Below are 6,731 nucleotides of genomic sequence, written 5' to 3' on the forward strand. Positions count from 1 at the left end.
GTTTAATTCTGTTCCAGTGTCTCTTTATTGGATATGAACTAAATCTTGCCAATAAATTTACAGCAAAAGATATATCAGGTCTTGTACAATTTGCAAGATACATAAGGGCACCAATAACATTTAGATACATTACTTCTGGACCACGAATAACTTCATCATCTTCGCATGGACGATGGATCCATTTCTATGTTTAATGATCTAACAACCATTGGAGTACTTAAAGGATTTGATTTATCCATATTAAAACGTTTAAGGACATTTTCTGTATAATTTGACATGTGAAAAAATATTCCACATTCTTTTTGTTCAATTTGCAAACTCAGACAATACTTAGTTTTTTCAAGGTCCTTAATTTCAAATTCTTCCTTCAAATACAACACAACTTCTTGAATTTCTTTATTCGTTCCAATGATATGTAAATCATCAACATATACAACAATAATTACGCATGCGGATGTTGTTTTCTTAATGAAAACGCAAGGGCATATTGAGTTGTTTACATATATTCTTTTTAATTAAGGGTTCACTTAGCCGATTATACCACATTCGACCGGATTGCTTTAACCCATATAATGATATTTGCAATTTTACATAATAACATTCTTTCTACTTTGAACTTTGTGCTTCATGCATTTTTAATCTTTCAGGGATTTTCATATAAATATAAGTAAGCTGTGACAACATCCATAAGACGCATTTCTAAATTTTCAGATACAACCAAACTAATCAAATAACGAAACTTAATTGCATCCATAACAGGAGCATACGTTTCTTCATAATCAATTACAGGTCTTTGAGAAAAACTTTGTGCAACAATTCGAGCTTTATATCTGGTGTGCTGTCGTTGACCCATCAAAATTAAATTCCTACTCTCTAAATAAAATTAGTGTAATGATCAGCAGGGTCGAATTCACAGGGAACGAGAGATTTATTTATTTCGAGCAAAATGTAAATAAAAATGAGATTTTGGGATATTAATTTAATAAAATGCTAAACTAAATTTCTCCAAGAACGGAAAACAATAAATTTAAATGATAATTAATCAACTAGAATAAAATGAAGAATTTAATACGAGAAAAAATCTGATTCAATGGAGTTCTACTATTTAATTATATCATTGTTCATCGGCTAACAAATAATTTATTCAAGTTGTTCCAATCAATTAACCTTAGAATTATAGGGATAGCCGTTAAAATTCTTGTGTTTTCCTAAATTAATTGACCGAACCCAGCATCCCGTCAAAACTTATCAATAACTAACTGGGCACGATAGCGTTCCATATTAATTAAAAATAGCATTTTCGTTTTGTGAAAAAAGTTAATCCTAAAATCTAACAATCGATATAGCTATAATTTATAGATCAAGTTTTATTGATTTATTTAGATTAAATATGATATGATAGTACAACACACATAATCTATCGCTACTCATGTACCAATCATTTAAGACAATTACGGATCACTGAATTTATGGTTAGCAGTAGAAAATCATACATCGAATTAAATTGTAAGATTAAACGATATACAATATTCATATAATTAAATCATAAATCGACAAATACTTGGAATAACAAGCATATTAAATCTAAGAAAAAATACCTCAAATAGATAAATTAAACAGTAAAAAACAACCCTTAAATCAGACTAGAAAATTAGCCAAGCATGGCTCGGTTTACAATCTCCATGAAAATAAATAAAGAAAAGAAAGGTACTAGAGCCGTGGAGAAAATCAAAGAGAAAATCCTTGAGCCCTTTTTTCTTGTTCTTCACGTGAGTTGTGGTGATTGGATTGGAGAAAATCCTTTTTGCCCCCGCCTTGCTCTTGTTTTTTAATAGTGTAGGAAAGAAAAGAGATTATTTTTATTTTTGGGTCCAAAAGAATATAAAAGCCCAAATATTTAAAGGTAAACCTAATCATTAAAAAATAAAAGATATTATCTTTTTTGATATAAAAATTCTTTATTTCTCACTAGGCAGCCAAGGAATCGTCATAAAGCGTGATCACGCCTTATTCAAAAACATCTTCTGAATTTTTCTGCTCCACGTCTTCCACTAAGATCATATCGACAACTTTAATTGTGATATAAAATCACCTTTTTTAGCCCAGATTTATGACAAGGGCAGAAAACTTTCTTCTACAATAAAATCACACAAAAATGTGTCAATTAAGCACGTTGATAGTTGTAACAATAAGAGATATGACAATAAAAATATAAACTATAATGAGCCAATCAATATCTTACTATTTCATTTTTCTCATTTCGCTTTCGAATAAAAACCCATTTGTACCCAACATGTTTTACACCTTCAGGAGTAAGGACTATAGGTCCAAAAACGTTATGTTTATTTAGTTAATTCAATTCAACCTAGATGGTGTCTTTCCATTTTATCCAGTCCTGTCGATTTTTATATTCACCAAAAGATTTTGGTTCATGATCTTCATTGTCATTTATGATGTCAAATACCACATTTTAAGAAAATATCTCATCAATTTCTTTTATATCTTTTCGGTTCCATATTTTTCCAGTATTAATATAATTGATAGAGATTTCACGATTCTCATCAGTTTATGGTTCTAACAGAACATTTTCATCATTATGTATTTCTGTCGGAATATCATTCTTTATTTTGTGATCATCGTGTTTCTCTATGCTTTTTCTTTTCCGAGGATTTTTATCCTTGAAACCGATTGGCCTTCCACGCTTCAATCGTTTTATGACATCATGAGTGTCTTCAAATTTTTTTCATTGGAATTTCAATTCTAGCAGGGACATTTACAACATGTATATAAGATTTAATTATCCCTTTTGTGTCTGCAAATACATCTGGTATTTGATTTGTTATTCTTTGAAAATACACAATTTGTTGTACATCTTTTTCTCATTGTTTAGTTCTTGGATCCAGATGTTACAATGATGATGTATACCATGTAATTTCATTTTCGATATATTTCTTTTCTTCCCTTACATTGGGAAGATTTTCTCATTAAAATGACAATCAACAAAACGAGTTGTAAACACGTCGCTTGTCTGAGGCTCAAGATATCGAATGATTGATGAGCTATCATAACCGGTATAAATTCCGATCTTTCTTTGAGGTCTCATTTTTGTTCGATGAGGCGGTGCAATAGGCACATATACAATATATCCAAAAATTCTTAAATGAGAAATGTCTAGTTCTTTAGCAAAAGCAAGCTGCAATGGAGAATATTTATGATATGCACTTGGTCTGATGCGAATTAATGCAACAACATATAAAATTGCATCTCCCCATATAGAAACAAGGAGTTTTGTTTTCATAATCATTGGTCTAGCAATCAGTTGTAAATGTTAAATCAATGATTCAGCTAATCCATTTTGTGTATGTACATGAGCAACAAGACGCTCAACAATGATTTTATTGACATACAATAATCATTTAAAGTCCGGGAAGTAAATTCAGCAGCATTATCAAGTCTAATTTTTTTTATTGTATGATTGGGAAATTGATTCCGCAATTTTATTATTTGAGCAAGTAATCTTGCAAATACCACATTACGAGTTGATAATAAATATATATGTGACCATCTGCTAAAAGCATAGATCAATACCATAAATTATCTAAATGATCCACAAGGTGGATGAATTGGCCCACAAATATCACCCTGAATACGTTCAAAAAACATGGGTGATTCAGTTTGGATTTTAGTTGTTGATGGTCTTATAATAAGTTTTCCAAGAGAACATGCTTTCTATTAAAACTTATTATTTTGAAAGATCTTCTGGTCTTTCAGAGGATAACCATATGTATTTTCTATAATTCTTCGCATCATTGTTGAACCAGGATGTCCTAATCGATCATGTCAATTGATTAATATTGAAGAATTATCAACTACCATATTTGATTCAATTGGACTTATATGTGTATAATGCAATCCAGTATGGAGTATTGATAGTTTTTCAATTACATATTTCTTTCCTGATTTATATGTGGTAAGACACATATATTTATCATTTTTTTCATTTATTGTCTGAGTACCATAACCATGAGAATATATCTCATTAAAACTCAACAAATTTTTTTTCGATTGTGGTAGATACAAAGCATCATTTATTAAAAAAAAACTTTGTACCATTAGGTAACAAAAATGTACTTTACCACAATCTTTAATCAAGTCTACATGACTTGATATTGTATTCACCATTGTTTTTGTTGATTTTAATTCCAAGAAATATCTTTTATCTCCGAGAATAGTGTGTGTTGTACCACTATCAGGTATGCAAAATTAAATGGGATTAGTTCATTGTTTAGCTTTGTTCATAACATTTTCCATATTTGAATTTCAAAAAAATATGCAATGAAAAAAATTACTGGCAATGCATATGTAATTTATTGAAAAATATAATGTATATCATAATTATACAATAAAACATTAGCACATGAGAACATGAAAAATAAAATATTTTACATTTCTATTCCACCAATATATTGATCATTTTCAGAGAAATCATTCAAAAAAATTGCAACATCAAAATGAGTTGAATTACTAAAACGGTCACTATATTCAGTGAAGTTGGTCTATTTTTCTTTACCCTTTATTGATTCTTTATAGAGCTTACAAAGGTGCTCGGGGGCTCGAGAAATACGAGACCAATGTCCTGGGGTGTCGCATTTAAAACAGAAACTTTCAAATAGTTTTGAGTGATTTTCATTAACATTCATGTTCTCATGATATCTTTTTAGTAGGTGGTTCGTGACGCCATTTTGAGTGATTTTCATTAACATTCATGTTCTCATAATCACATCACGGNTTTTTTATCTTTAGTGTAATTGTAATTATCTCAAAACAATAAATAGGCAAAATTATACATAAATATGATAAATTTAAGTCTAATGCATTAATTTTCATATTTATAAAAGCAAAAAAATCTCAAAATTACAATCTTTATTTGTTTTTGAAACTAGACCACATTAAAAAATGCTAAATATTTGTCAAATCACTGTCAGACACGCTTAATCATAATTAAAATTTAAAAATAAACATCTAAATTATAAACCTAATTTATTATTTTAAAATAAAAAGACATACCTTCAAAATTAAAAAAATTAAAAAATAAACAGATGCGATTAATTGTGCTTAAGCACGCTTAATTAAACACCTTAATTACGTTTAATTCGGTCAAACTACAGTTTGACCGCTTTTCTCTGAAGCGGGGCGTTTTTATCGAGTTTCAAGCTTAAGCGCGCTTAAGCGGACTTAATCGGGCTTTTTAGAATACTGATATAATCACATCACGTTATTATAATGAGATGTCATAGACTCCTTTTATATAATAACACGACATTATATATTAAATATATATACAATAAAAATAAATAAACAGTAAAATAAATATTCTTACTTTTGAATATTGTTACATTTTTCTTGTTTTTTGGTGCTTGGAAAAATATGGAGAACCTTCGAGTATTGTGCTGATAACGTGTTAAAAGTAAAAATTTACGATAAAAAGTAAAAATCTAAAACTCACAAAATATATTAAACTACAAACTTCCGCTCTTCTGTTCTTCTACCCTTTTCATGATGCATCTCTTCTGCTATTCCCATTATGCTAATATTCTCTTTCTCTGATGTTGCTCTTCCATGGTTGTGCGTAGGAACGCAGCCAGAACTGCTTGTTAGGGCATCAGAATTTTTAATTTTGCTTGATTAAACTAAAACTTATTCGAGTCACGTGATTAATTTTATGGTTAATCTAACTCGTTAATTTCCATGATAAAGAACAATTCAAGTTTTTTTCCTTCCTTTTTGCATTTGAAGCTTTACGTCATGTTTATGTTGAAGCAAATAAATACATATAAACGCATTCAATATTTTTATTCGTTAATCGAAGATCTCAAAGTGAATATGTTGCCGAATAAATAAAATATTAGTAGATCCACCCATTTGAGACAGTTCCACACATATCCTTTACGCCGTTTTTCCATTTTCAAAATACGTGTGCGCACGCAAGATTTTTTATTAGAGGTTGACTCAAATATTATACAAAAAAAATTAAAATTTCTTGCATTAAAAAATTTTAAAAATGAGGAAATGAAACTTATTAAGAAAACCCATTGGAAAATTAAAGTTTAGAAACAAACTTCATATTTTAATTTCCACGAGTGATTTGTTTTTCAAATAGTTATATATATTTCGATATTTATCTTTTACTAGTAGACTACTTGAGAGTGCTTAATTATTAATCGACTGCTTAACATTGCGTGTCCCCCACCGCGTACATTAATAACGATGTAGGCAATACTCATGGAACCCCTAATGAAAATGATACTGTGAGATGCTTACTATTCGTGTATGTATGTATGTATATATATCTATATATATTAGAATAGTTTTGATATGACGTACACCTATTGTGTTCATCAATGAAGTGACACTCACTAATTGGATGTACAATTTGGATATGTTTCATTACATCCAATAGATGAATGTCACATCATCGATGAACACGGTAAGTGAACAACACGACAAAATTTTATATATAATGTATATAAACATTAATAACACAAAGAAATGTGTGAACCACTATTTCGAGAGTAGAATGTGACAAGATGTTATGGGTCAATTTGTACAAATTTAATGGTCATTATTATGCTGACCTCTAAGATTAAATAAGATGAGTTGTTCTTTGATTGTGATTTGAACTTATTATTATAATAAATCAACTCAATTCTATCAAGAAATCCCCAAATATA

Source organism: Primulina huaijiensis, chromosome 1, assembly GCF_012295235.1.
Source record: "Primulina huaijiensis isolate GDHJ02 chromosome 1, ASM1229523v2, whole genome shotgun sequence".
NCBI classification, from domain to species: Eukaryota; Viridiplantae; Streptophyta; class Magnoliopsida; order Lamiales; family Gesneriaceae; genus Primulina; species Primulina huaijiensis.